The sequence below is a fragment of the Rhipicephalus microplus genome, chromosome 9, assembly GCF_043290135.1.
Source record: "Rhipicephalus microplus isolate Deutch F79 chromosome 9, USDA_Rmic, whole genome shotgun sequence".
NCBI classification, from domain to species: domain Eukaryota; kingdom Metazoa; phylum Arthropoda; class Arachnida; order Ixodida; family Ixodidae; genus Rhipicephalus; species Rhipicephalus microplus.
Genome location: NC_134708.1, coordinates 65,062,385 through 65,076,959, shown reverse-complemented (window position 1 = coordinate 65,076,959; position 14,575 = coordinate 65,062,385). Strand labels below are relative to the sequence as shown.

General features: G+C 47.6%; 1 long non-coding RNA gene across 1 annotated transcript; it reads left to right on the top strand.

The window, feature by feature from the left end:
* Nucleotides 1-1,165: 1,165 nt before the first annotated feature.
* On the top strand, nt 1,166-7,650 carry LOC142771360 (uncharacterized). Its single transcript, XR_012885881.1, has 2 exons — nt 1,166-2,049; nt 6,490-7,650. It is a non-coding gene; the product is annotated as an uncharacterized LOC142771360 (long non-coding RNA).
* Nucleotides 7,651-14,575: the final 6,925 nt, after the last annotated feature.

Sequence of the window (14,575 nt, the reverse complement as noted above, 5' to 3'; positions counted from 1 at the left end):
ATATGATTATGAGAGACGCCGTCGTTGAGGACTCCGAAAATTTCGACCACCTGGGGTTCTTTAACGTGCATCCAAATCTGAGCACAAGAACCTACAGCATTTTCGCCAAAGCTGAAAATGCAGCCGCTGCAGCCGGGCTTCCATCCTGCGACCTGCGGGTCCGCAGCCGAGTACAGTCACTAGACCACCACGGCGGGGCGCCTATACGCAGAATATTAATACCTGATCAAGTGTTCCAGTTCCATATTCAGCAACAAAACGGAATAACGTAAGCTTTTCGTAAAGGTAAGCATTAGCAAAAAAAATCTTTTTATTTCTGCGTGTTAATATTCCAGTTTTATTGCAACCTCTCTTGTGCTTTGGTTCACATGTACAAGGATGTAGATATACGGGCTGGCGCGGGGATTTCGCTAAGAGTTCTCTATTACCCACTTTTGTTACGCTATCGTGTAGGGCTGTGCTTTGTCAGTAAAAGTCTGTCGCTGGAATACCCACTTTCGTAAACGTCCACGTGAAATCTCTTGTAGGCATGACGTAGCGTCCCGGTGGCACTGCGACTTTAATTAGGACATCTTTTTCCACCAACTTCCACAGCGATGAAGATTTGGCGAAAAGTAATAAGTAGATGTTCCAAAGATCATAGCAGACTCCTATGACAGAAAAAAGTTAGCTAATTTTATCAAGGGCTTGTTTTGCTTTCGTAGACAAGATCTTAATGAAAAGCAACCACAATGAAGCCAAGGAAGGTTTGACAAATGTTAGTTGTGGTCTTTTCACTGTATTTCCAGTAGCCACGACCGAAATGTGAAGCAATTAAAATGGACGAAACGACAGTTTGGTTTCCGCTGGTATAAAAACCGAACCTGAAACTTCCGGGTAAGGTGTACTAATTGAGCTGCCTCATTAGTTGTGTTTCCTTCCGTTCAATCGGGTATTTCTGTGCGTGTAAACTTGGGCGCGTTAGCCAGAGCTGCTCGTTGCCTCGACGGCGAGTGCGGAACACAATATTTTGCCAGCTGGCTTTGCGTAGCGCGTGATCGTTTTGCGAGCTTCGTCGCTGATATAAAGCGCCTACGCATCGACGCCCATCGGCGTCACCGCGCTGAAAGCTTTGCACGGTATAAGGACTCAGTTTAAGTACGTAGTACTGCACATGAACGCCATTAGTAGCGTTGAGGTGCAGGCAATTCATTTGAGCGATAAGCGACCAGAACCGCATTGGCGAATGTGAATCGTGTCTTGCAGTTTTGTTTCCACCGTTCGCTTAGCGGCATCTTTTTGTACTCTTGTTGAACGCATGGGGAAAAGCCTCAGTGCAAAAGGTCTTGCAAGATTTGTTCTATCATGTCGGAACCAAAAATACTCGTCGTGCGCAGCCAACTGATATGGGGCTCGACGCGACAAGCCTGCAGGTTCATTCAAGCCCGCGACTAGTATCAGCCGCGCGGCCATTCGCGACCGGCCACCGAAACGTGATTCAACGCGACCGACGTTCACGCCTGCCTGTGGCTTACACCCGTCGACACGCAAGATTCACATCTGCTATTCTTATTGCCAAGCGAAATCAGCTGGAAGGCGTTGTTCTTTCGTATTTGATTGTTCGAGAGGTTTTCGACTGCACTGGCGCGACTAAATCAGGCAGCCAGCAACTGACCTACGATAACAGCCTTGTGGCTGAAACGGCCTCAGTTCACGGCAGTCCGCGACCAGTCGCTGCGCGACTAACTTGCTCGCTGACCAGTGCTATACTTCCCGTTGTGAACGGGCCTGTATTCTGTCATTGCAGAAGCAGGCGATCAGCCACCTGACCGCAGATGGCCGCACTGCCTTGCTACCCTCTTTTAGTGGTTCCAAACGAACTTATCTGAACGAGTTGCTGTATGCGTAGGACGAGAATTGCGCACACTGTCAGACGAACGCAGGAGAAAGCATCCACACGTTTCACAATAGATCGCAGCACGGAAGCAGCTTCCTCGCATTAGTGAGTGCCACGGCACATGTATACTTCGCTTCGCACGCCCAGACTCCGGTCATCTCGCCTGTCTTTCGGTAAGTGCCTTTTCTGTTGCTTCGTTGCTGCAGATTGCTGTGAACATACGCACAAATTAGCGCCATGCGCCGGCTTTTTTAGGCTGCTTTATTCAGTAGGCGTTACGGCATGCAATGAACGTAACAACGAAAGACACTCAGCCTAAAACCACCTACAGTGCAGGTGTCGATGTGCGGAGCGTATAGCGGATAGCTTCGTGTCGGGAACAAAGTATTTTGGCACCAACTAAAACGCAACGCATCGTTTAACTATGTGAAGTTCATACGGAAAAGGACAGAAAAAGTGCTTTTTTTTTATTCGTCTGTATTGCGCTTAGTTTTGTTCAACCATGAATTTCAATGAACTATCTATATCGCAGTTATCGATATTCTTGTAAAATACAACGCAGCTCGTGAGAATTTGGCAATGAAAATGTGTGCCAGCAATGAGTGTTTTTAAGCAAAAACACCTCAGGAGCTTTTTGTTCATTCGGCAATTTTTTGGTCCACAGTTTACGAGTTAAATTATTGGTTTGTGTTATATCTGTGCATCCTCCCACATAAAGAACAGTGATTTTTAGAATAGTTTTTTTTAGGATCACATTTGACGCTTACAGTCCTCTACGTTACTTATTTTTTGCTTCTCGGCACAAAACGAATGTATGACCAAGAATTATCGACAACAAACTGTACAGCGCGTCTTATAATCAACTGTCTCGTCCATAGCGAAACTTGCCAATGCATCCGTCGCTAAATGCAACTATACTACTGCAACAAAACTTTCCCTGATTGGTAGGTCAGACAATCGATGCAGCAGTGGGGTATACATGGCGATCATGCGCAACAAAACGTATTAAACTTTAGAAGAAGCTTAAGGTGGGCGCCTCTTCACCAGAGGGCAGATTTCTGTGATATCTGCTTTTAATCTTTGCGGAAACTTATCTTCACATTAAAGCGAAGGTGTATTCATGTTCCTCCGCAAGTACAGTATGGCAGCATGCGGCTTAATTCGGAAGTCCTCGCTCACATCATTGCCCTTTAGAAAATTACATGCATCAAACATATATGAATGGGAGAAGCATTTAGATTGTTCAGTGTGTACTTGGCATCGTATCACGAGTATGCTTGTACTTAGGGAATCGAACATCGCGTTGGTGACCCACTACGCCATGGATACCGTGTTTACTTGGGAAAATGGTCGTGCTGAAAAGGTGATGCTGGGAAGAAACGCAAGGAAAATGAAGGACTACTTGCAAAGCGAACAATTACCGTATTGTACCTACCATTGCCTCCAACTGCTTCAGCTGAATAAAAGTAACCTAGCATTCATTTCAGCAAGACGAATGAAAAAGGTGTTAGTGAACATAAGTATCATAATTGTTTGTGTGTGGGGGGGGGGGGGGGTAGCAAGAATGCGCTCCGGTTCCGTAACTTGCACAGTGTTGTAAAAAAAAAAAACAGTTGTCGCTAACTGTAGTCGTTAAAAGAATCCGGTTGCATCATGACGCTAAATATGACTTGTGAGTGCGGCCAAGAAAGTTCAAGCATTGTCAGCAATCACGACGTTCAATCCCCCCAAAAATGGCAGCATATCCACGGAGTGAATGATGGAGAGTAGGGCGAAGCATTCGCACGTCCATGCGTCCGTCTGTGTGACCGTCCATGCGTCTGTTCGTGCGCCCGTCCCTGCGTCCGTTCATGCGTCCATCCATGCATCTGTCTGTGTGTCCGTTCGTCCATCTATTCAACACTCCAAGTCCCACCATCTCGCATCTTTTAATCATATATTCCCCATATAAAAGCACCGCCATTCAGTGGATATTCCAAGGACTAAACGAGAGGTGGCACACGCACACTTTCTTACGGCTTGCGCTTCGGGTCTACTTCCCACCTTCAACCACCTTGAGTTCATGGTATATACTAGTTCACTGTATTCATGGCACTGCGGCCCAATGTTCGCTAAACCTTTCTAAGACCAAGGAGGTTACGCCCAGCGAGTATAATAACGTAGCAACCTTTTCCTGTCAGATAGTGCTCAATGTACATGCCAGTGGCTGCTAATGTGAAATGAGAGACAGGAGGAATCAGCTTTTAATTTCTTACGGCTTGCGCTTCGTATCTGCTTGCCCCCTTTAACCACCTCGAATTCATTTATGGTATATACTAGTTCATTGTATTCATGGCCCTGCGGCTCAACGCTCGCTAGAGAGAGAGAGAGAGAGAGAGATAAAGATGCAAGGAAAGGCAGGGAGGTTAACCAGACGCACATCCAGTTTGCTACCCTGCACTGGGGAAGGGATGAAGGGGAGAAAAGAGGTTGCAGAGAGATGAGAACCAACGCTCGCTAAACCTTTCTAAAACTAAGGAGGTTACACCCAGCGAGTATAATGTAGCAACCCTTTCTTGTCCGATAGTGCTCAATGTACATGCCAATGGCTGCTAATGGGGATCGCAGCGTGCGCGTTGACTAAAAGCCGAATGCTCCTGTCTCTCATTCCCCATTAGCAGCCATTGGCATGTACATTGAGCACTATTTTTTATTGTTAAACAACGCACAGAAGAAATCTCTCACTGGCACCACCTTGGAGGTCAAATGTTATACCTATTTCGGGTATGTGCCACTGGTGGTTACGTACTACGAGGGACGCACAAGCCACGCCATAAGGAGCTTCGCCCCTAAAACCCTGTAGCTGAAGTTGTTCTGCCAAGCATTTTCTCCCTTCTGGTCGTCCATCACAATCACAATAATCTATATTCTATTCATCTGTCACCATTTTCTTTTCGCTTCTGACTTTTACTCATAGTTGTCGCAATAAATAGCAGCTCAGTAATGAGACTCTGGAGAGATGCCCATGGCTGGAGAATGAATAAAGCGAGATAAGTCATACAATGATCATTCCTCGATACAGAGCTGAAAATAGTTGCTCGCGGCGTGTATGAGATGTACGCGTCCTTGCCGACACGCAGAGCCGTAACGTTGTCGCTGACAGAGTTCAATGTCGCCGATAGCGCTGCGCGATGTTTCGAAAGGCTCGACAGCCAGAGAACGCGCGCGTTCACGGCTGTTTCTTCGCGCGGTTAAAGCTAGGCGACGTCTGCGAGTACTAACCCGGGTTCGGTCAATGAACAAATGCTGTGAATATCAGTAACAAATGTGGATTCGGAGCAATACTAACCCCCGTATTCTAGAACGTCCCTTAACTCAACGCTTCACCTTCACTTGAGAAAGCTGATGGGAGCGCCGTCTCTAGGCACGGCAGGCCACTGCATATCAGCGATAATCTGCTGCGATTCTTGAGTAGCGTAGCATCATATTCAACCGAGCGTTGGCGCAGTGCTCAACTTTGTCAAGTGAAGGGTGAAAGTCGAGTCGAAGAGCGTTTGTGAATACGGAGGTAAGCAAGTGAAACGCGGGAACGAAACTTCGACGTCTTGGCGCACTGGACATACGAGGTTGTTCCCGATGGCATCAGGAACTTTCAGCGGTGCCAGCGACTCCCTGAGGTCGTATACATGCGGTGTTCCTTAAGGTTGTATGTGTGCCAGCAAATTTTAGACTCTATATGCTTTCGTGATTTCCCCATGTGCATGTACACGTTTCTTCACTGTCGAGTTCTTGTGCAGCACCGGCGCGACATGTCTGCAATATTAGGAGTAGGGGGGGGGGGGAGGCACTGCCACACTTGCTAATCCATTTCATTTCAGAGAAAGAGGCTGCAGCTACAAAAACAGTTACCCATGCTGGGCGCATGCCACGGACCAATGTTTGTCACAATTCAACACAGTTTCATAGAATTCTGATAAGATTGTGTGCCATGCACGATTAGCCCGCGTGATTCTCCAGCTGACGTGAGCACCAGCGATAATCATAACATTGAAAATTCCCATCACTCATACATGAAAAGGACGACGCGTTGCACCGCTGAAGAGAATACCGTTGGCCTACTACTATGATAGCCCGTATGACTGGATGGCGTCGATTGCTCGCACTTTTAGTTTTCTTATTGCAGATTTGTTCCGAAAAGAGCTTCAATATTACCATCCTGACTGCAGCCTTATCAACCTTAACGACCGCGTAATAATAGTGAGCGTGAGTTGCTTCTAGTGTTAGGTTTATAAGCGAAGATATCAAACAGACAGTTGGTTTTTTACTGATTCAAGAACAAGCACAGTTCAAAGCAGCAATCCTGAACACGACTTACTATTTTTCTACTATTTATAAACGAGGACGAGTGCCCTCATATGTAGGCAAATCATTGGTTACTGTTGGCTGGATGGTGGTGGGTTCCCAAGCAATATCGTCTAGTTCTGCGCACTTTTTCCCACCTTTAAGTGCCCAAGCCATTTTGGTTGAGAGTACGGGCACACTACCACAAGCGAGCTATTCGCTTAGTAGAGGTACCTTGCAATCTCAAGTCCTTCCGCGAGTAACGCATCTCGTACGATTCTCTACCCCTGCAGGATGGGCTACTCGGCGCTGCACTTCCGCGTCGCCCCGTCGTCGCTCTTGACCCGCTTTGGCCGAGACGCCGTCCAGTGATGGGCGGCCGCAAACAGATGGCTCAAAGGGGTGACGGTGCTTCGGCTCTCCGCACATCCAAGGACGCCGACGCTCTTTGGTCTTTCTGCGCTGTTACGGCTTTTGATCACTCCAAGTAGTTCTGCTAGAACACGAAGCGCCCTCTGCGCAGTGGTTCCCAAAATAAGTGCTCTTGAACGCCACTGTGACTGCAAGTGGACAAGATGTAAATATGGACGTACCTTCCAGTTTGGTGTTGGTGTTTCCTGCTAACCTCAGTGATATTCATCATCATCATCATAATTATGTTAGCCTCAGAGGTACTGTCATAGACTGGTGATCCAAAGGTTGTGCCCTCGATGCAGCGATAAAGGCAAAATGGTATAGAGGCTCGTCTATATTTCCGAAGCTAGCTGTTACGGTGTGCCTAGCATAAATCGTGGTTTTGGCACGTGAAACCTCAGATAATGTTATATCATCATCATCATCACTCAATGCCTATTTCATTTCATTTACTGCATCCTTAAAGACCCGAGGGCATTACATAAAGGGGGGGGGGCAACAAATACACTGTGAGGGTGTACAATTCAATGTGATCAACTTATAAACAATACTGTTCTAAATACGCATATGGAAGTTTAATCTAGAATGACAACAAAAACTAATCAAACGATGAACAAAAGAAACTTTTCACTGGGAAAGTGAAGACAGACAATATGAAAAAAAAAGTTGCACATACAGTACGCTGGTGGGATATATCTACACCCATGGGTTACTGGATAAAATGAAAGTGGGATTCCAATTTTGCGCGGAATGATGTGCGGTCAGGTGTGGCAACTATGGAGTCGGGGAGGCGATTCCAAAGTGTAATTGCTTGGGGGGAAAAGGAGTCATTCATTGCAGATGTACGGCCGTTGATTGGTGCAATGGGGATAGAATGGTTGATGCGAGAAGTTCATTTAGGAGGCTGTAAAAGTTCTTGTCTTGATTTCGGGCGGAAAAGGAAACTGCAGGAGGCATAGGCATGAGATCAGGCGGCGTGACGCGAGAGATGGTATTTGTATTGATTATTTTAGGGTGGTAACGCTGATTTCTCTAAAGAACTGTGAGGTTATAAAGCGGGCAGCGCGGTTTTGGACTGATTCTAGTTCGTTAGCGAGATATGCCTGGGATTGATTCCAAATGAACGATGCGTATTCGAGATTTGGGCGTACGTATGTTAAGTATGCTAGTTTTTCAACGTCAGGAGATGCTGATTTTAGATTACGGTGCAGAAATCCAAGCGTGCGCAGAGCGTCTGAGCAGATGGACTGCACGAGCGGTGTAAATGAAACAGTTGGGTACATGTGCACACCAAGATACCTCTGTACGATGAAGCCGAATCGAGAGGAAGCGAATTGATAAAGTAGGTATGATGAACAGTAGCGCGCTTACGGGAAAATGACATCGATTTGCATTTGGTTAGGTTTAACGGCATTGATGAGTCTTGGCACCATAGCGCAACTGTGTTGAGGTATTGTTGTAGTTTAGTGCTGGTTTCATCTAGGTCTATCTAGATCTATCTGGGTCTACTGCAGCAGTAAACCTTTCCCAGTCGTTTACATCTCTCTTGTGCTGGATGACTCCATATACGTTATTCCTGCGGCATTATTGATGTCTTCACTCCGTCTAATCACTGCCTTCCTTAACGGCATTTTCTAGGTCTCGCTAACCGCTCTGACGCTTTAACTAAACACCCGTTGTCTGCTTTCTACACACCAACGCCCACTACGTGTTCTGGCCCGTGCGACTTCTTCTAGGCTTTGGTGCAAGATGAGTTGCTGGCTCTTTCATAGTGAATGGGTGGTTCTGGCGTTCGCTTACGCATTCTCAGTGACTGACTGTTCACTATTTTTTTACTGAAATGCATGATGAATTTGTCCCTCGTTTATTGATATTGATACACAACAGCCGCCTCAGCCTTGCTGCATGAAAGAGAAAGACGACGTCGGTTCCTGGTCGTTGATGAACTGTCGCCATCTTGTTCGCTGAGCACGATCCATCGTATATAATTTAATAAATAGGTTACTAGTAACATTATTGGGGGAGGTGCTAGGTTGGAGGCCCATAGTGTGCCGGCGAAGTCCAGTGATTGCGGCAGTGGCGAGCAATATGACCGACACGTCGGCAGTTGAAGCACATAGGCTTGTCGTCCAGTGTACGCCATTCGGACAAACTGCGCTGTCGAGAGTAGTCGGAACCAAAGCGAGGAGCGCTGGTACGATGATAAAAAGGCCCGGCAGAAGAGACTGGTTGAACAGGGTGTAGGCCGACGTTCGATAATTGTGGACGAACGACGGCTTGTATCAGTGAAATTGTGGTCGGTGAAGCATCAGGCGTTGGGAATGGAGTGACTACTGGTTGAGCTGCCTCAACCTCGCGACGAATGATGCGGGTCAGGTTGTCCCATCGGGGAACTTGGCGGACGGCGTCATCGCAAGAGGAAGTAGCAGCTGTGTTCGGCAGGCGCGTGATGCCGTGAGTGACGCGGCGGTCTTTATCCTGTTCTAGACGGTGGCATTCTCTAAGGATCGTGTCGATGCTCGTGACATTATTAAAAACCACCAAGTCCATACGGTTGAGCCCTCCAGAGTGGATAATTGCTGCACCTCAGACCATGACCCAACTCTATCACGTTCATCTGGTGTCGACGTTGACCACATGGTACCATCACACCTCGCTCTTGATCAAGCGGAAGCCCTCCGTCACGTCCTGAAGTCCTACAGTGACATTTTCGACTTCGCCAGCACGGCCTTAAGCCGAACGAGTGTTGTTACTCATCGCATCAATACTGGTGACGCGAGTCCCATTCACCGACGTCCATACCATGTTTCCGCATCCGAGCATACAGTCATACAACAGGAAGTCGAAAAGATGCTTGAAAATAACATAATCGAGCCCTCGTGTAGCCCCTGGGCTTCTCCTGTCATCCTGATCAGAAAAAAGGATGGAACGTGGCGCTTTTGTGTAGATTATCGGCATTAACAAAATTACGAAGAAAGACGTTTACCCGTTGCCTATAGAATCGACGATGCCTTAGACTGCCTTTACGGTGCTACGTATTTTTCCACTATCAACCTTCGAGCCGATTGATTGATTTGGGGGGTTTAACGTCCCAAAACCACCATTTGATTATGAGAGATGCCGTAGTGGAGGGCTCCGGAAATTTTGACCACCTGGGGTTCTTTAACGTGCACCCAAATCTGAGTACACGGGCCTACAACATTTCCGCCTCCATCGGAAATGCAGTCGCCGCAGCCGGGATTCGATCCCGCAACGTGCGGGTCAGCAGCCGAGTACCTTAGCCACTAGACCACCTTCGAGCTGGCTATTGGCAATTCGCTGTAGACGAGATGGACCGTGAGAAGACCGCATTCGTCACTCCTGACGGTCTTTGTCACTTCAAAGTTATGCCCTTCGTTCTCTGTAATGCGCCGGTCACATTCGAAATAATGATGGACTCAATGCTCCAAGGGTTTAAATGGTCAACCTGCTTATGTTATTTAGATGACGTTATCGTTTTCTCACCCACATTCGACTCCCATCTCGATCGTTTATTGGCGATTCTTGAAGTTTTTCGTCGAGCCGTACTTCAATTGAACTCTTCGAAATGCCACTTTGCTCGTCGTCAAATAACCATACTTGGCCACCTCGTCGATGCCGCAGGAGTCTGCCCTGATCCAGAGAAAATTCGCGCCATCACAGACTTTCCTGTTCCGAAGTCAACAAAGGACGTTCGCAGTTTTGTGGGCTTGTGCTCCTATTTTCTACGCTTTGTTAAGGACTTCGCGATCATTGCACGCCCACTCACAAACCTCCTGAAGAAGAACGCCCCGCTTTTCTGGGCGCTGATCAAGCCTCATCTTTTTCCGAGCTCACGACCCTCCTTACAACACCGCCAATTTTAGCTCGTTTCGATCCATCAGCTTCAACCGAGGTTCGCACTGACGTTAGTGGGCACGGCATAGGAGCAATGCTATTGCAACACCAACGCGGACATGACCGTGTTATAGCATATGCAAGCCGACTGCTATCTACCGCCGAGCGCAACTATTCAATCACGGAGCGTGAGTGTCTCGCTCTTGTGTGGGCAGGCGCCAAGTTTCGCCCATACTTCCATGGATGTCCATTCTGAGCAGTCACCGATCACCATGCGCTCTGCTGGCTGGCCTCACTCAAGGATCCCACAAGATGCCTCGCTCGTTGGTCCCTACGTCTACAAGAATACACGTTCACCGTAACGTACAAAACAGCGCGGTTGCATCAAGATGCGGATTGTTTATCACGCTACCCTATGGAAGAAGCTGCCCATACTGACACTTTTGCAGACCTTCTGCCTGTGACGCAGCTACTCAACCTTGGCTACGAACAACGCCGGGATGGTTCCGTGCGAACCATCATTTACAAGCTTGAGTCAATGCCTCGCGACGCATCTCTACAAATGTTCCTGGTCAAAGGCGCGATCCTGTATCGCCATAACTTCGATCCATATGGTCATAACTTACTCCCCGTCATACCAGCACATCTTCGTGCGACTGTCCTCAACCAACTTCATGACGCTCCTTTAGCGGGCCACTTGGGCGTCTCTCGCACATTCGACCGTGTACGTCGTCGTTTCTTTTGGCCTGGTCTTGCCTGTTTTGTTCGACGCTACGTCACCGCTTGTGAGCCCTGCCGAGCCGCAAAAAGCCATCCTCATTACCAGCTGGATTCCTTCAGCCAATCGTCATTCCCACTGAACCTTTTTTTCGAGTAGGACTTGACCTGCTTGGCCCATTCCCGATCTCCAGCTCAGGCAACAAACGGATTTCTGTCGCCACTGACTATGCGACACGGTACGCTATCACACAAGCATTCTGACGAGTTGCGCAACCGATGCGGCGGACTTCCTGGTATATGATATTGTTTTTGTGCACGGAGCTCCACGCCAACGTCTCACTGACCAGTGAGGCGTTGGAGGGCAGGATATAAGCTGTCGTTGCTGATATCCTACCCTCCTGCTCTGCCAAGCACAAGTTTGCCACTTCCTACCATCCGCAGACGAATGGTCTTACGGAGCGCCTCAACCGCACCATAACCGACATGCTTTCTAAATACGTAGCAGCCGACAACCAGGAGTGGGACGTTCATTTCCATTTTGTGATGTTCGCATATAATTCAACACGTAACGACACTGCCGGCTATTCGACATTCTATCTTCTATATTGCCGAGAACTCGCCCCACCCCTTGACACCTTGCTGCCCTCGGTCACTGAGTATGCCGGCGAAGCCATCACACGAGCCGACCACGCACGCCAACTCGCCCGTAGCCGTCTGCAGGCCTCACAGAAGCACCAAAGACAGCTCTACGATTCCCATAATCGAAACGTGCACTTTTCACCGGGTTCAAGGTGCAGTAAAGTACATTCTTCGCCAGCAACCTAACCAATGGGCCATCTTTTGCGACTCCAGGTCAGCCTTACAGTCACTACGGTTTGTTATGCAGCACGGGCTACATGAACAATCAGTATATCAGATAAGGCACGACTACCACGAAGCGGTCGCGGAAGGTCACGATATTGTATTTCAGTGGTTGCCGAGTCATTGCGGAATCGTCGGCAATGACCGCGCGGATGAAGCTGCTCGATCGGCTCATCACCAGGACCAGCGCACGCCCATACCACTCTTGAGAACGGACGCTGCAAGGCTACTACAATCACTTGCTCGCCGTATATCTCTCCTAGAATGGAATACGCAGGGTTTCTCCAACACGCACCTGTACTCGATCGACCCAAACTTGCAACTTCGTTTGCCATCCGGGTTCCCACGATGCGCTGAAACTTTACTGTGTCGCATGAGGTTGGGCGTGGCATTTACGAATTCGTACTCTCGTCTCCTTGGAATGGCGAGCACTTCGGCATGCAACATCTGCGCCTGCGAGGAAACGCTTGAGCACATTCTATGTCATTGCCCAGCATACCAGACTGAACGACGTATTATGGAAGCCAAGCTCTGTCAGCTGGATTCACGGCCGCTTACAGAAGAGAAGATCCTGGGACCTTGGCCGACGGCTTCCCATACGCGCAAAGCCACGAAAGCCCTCTTGTACTTTTTAAGGACAACCAAACTTCACGACCGCTTGTGAAAGAACTGTGCGAGGCCGTGCTGTGTAGTCTCGAGCTGACTATTTATGCTTCTCTTTCTTACTCCTTTTCTTTTCTGTCTCTTTCCGTTCTATTATTCCCCTTTTCCCCCACCCCAAGTGTAGGGTAGCCAACCGAGCCAAGCTTGGTTAACCTCCCTGCCTTTCCTCTCTATTTATCTCTCTCTCTCTCTCTTTCACCGGGTTCCCTTGTTCATCTCTGGCGTCCCACTCAGCGTGTAGGTATTTCTAAAAAAACTGCTGTCACGCTACACTGGACCATACCGCGTCGTTCGCCAGCTGACTGACGTTACATACGAGATTGTTCCAGCCGATCCAACGTCATCATCGCCAGCTTCGAGTTACATCGTGCACATTGCTCAACTCAAGCCTTATCACCCTCTTTCTGCCGCATCCGAGTAGCTCAAACACCGAGACAGTGCTTCTACCGCCGGGGGGTTATGATACACAACAGCCGCCACAGCCTTGCTGCATGAAAGAGAAAGATGACGTCGGTTGCTGGTTGTTGATAAACGTTCGTTACCTTGTTCACCGAGCACGGTCCATCGTATATAATATATTAAATCAGTTACTCGTAACATTCTGTTCAAATTAAATAAAGTTATATTTGCGCTCATATTTAGCCACGAGTGACACGATGCGGGCTGTCTTTATTCTACTAAAAAGATGTATGACCCCCATGATACAACTCTCTCGTGGATCACATGACTCACAAAAATTTATTGATCAGCAAAAGGGAACTGCTGTGTCTCTTTAAAGAGAGTAATACAGATATTTTCCTTCATAATACCTTCTAGTATTCTATTCACAATGAATATGACCCAGAACTCTCAAGATGAAGTGTTTTCTTGAAGTGTGCTAACAAATCATCAGCCCGTTTTTTTTTCGTGATGCAAATAAGACAAGTTTGCCTGCGTCTCCAGCTGTATTTTCTATTATTCGTGCTGCAAAAAAAACTGTACACACCTCCCCGCAAAGGGAACCCTGAATAGTTAGCGAAGAAGCCATGGGTCAAACAAAAATTGTGTAAAGAGGTGCTCTTCATTCATCACCATAAACATCCATGGTTGCGCACACAGCCGCATTCCTAGCCCTCGCCTCCGCCGCACTCAAGCTCATGTCTTCATTCATATTCCCCCGCTGTGTGTTTGAGAAAAAGAGCGGATTAAGCGCTGTTATCATGCAAAGCAGCTCAGCACCACTTCCTGCCACCACTCATGTTAGAGCACGCGCCGGAGTGGATTAGTGAGTGCTCTACAGCAGAGACCTCTAGTGGACGGTTCGAGTACTACGGCCACAGACAAGGGACAAACCGCGACCATAAGATGCTTACCGACCTACCTATTGTTACATAATTTGTGTAGTGGTCGGCCATTCTTGTTCAGCTATTTTAGCAAACTGCGTCGACTTCGAGCGTATCTATCTATCTATCTATCTATCTATCTATCTATCTATCTATCTATCTATCTATCTATCTATCTATCTATCTATCTATCTATCTATCTATCTATCTATCTATCTATCTGTCTATCTATCTGTCTGTCTGTCTGTCTGTCTGTCTGTCTGTCTGTCTGTCTGTCTGTCTGTCTGTCTGTCTGTCTGTCTGTCTGTCTGTCTGTCTGTCTGTCTGTCTGGGCGCCTACGACTTTAGGTCTCCTGACCATTTCGATAATGGTATCGATACCAAACTTGCTATGAAATACATGACTTTGAAGAACGTATTTGACTAGTCATAACATAAAAATAATATGTATGTCATGGATGTCATGATTTACATTTCATGGTACTGCAGCTCTTGCGGTGGTATCGTTCGCATGGAATGTTGCAAAACTGGTATAGTATGGTAT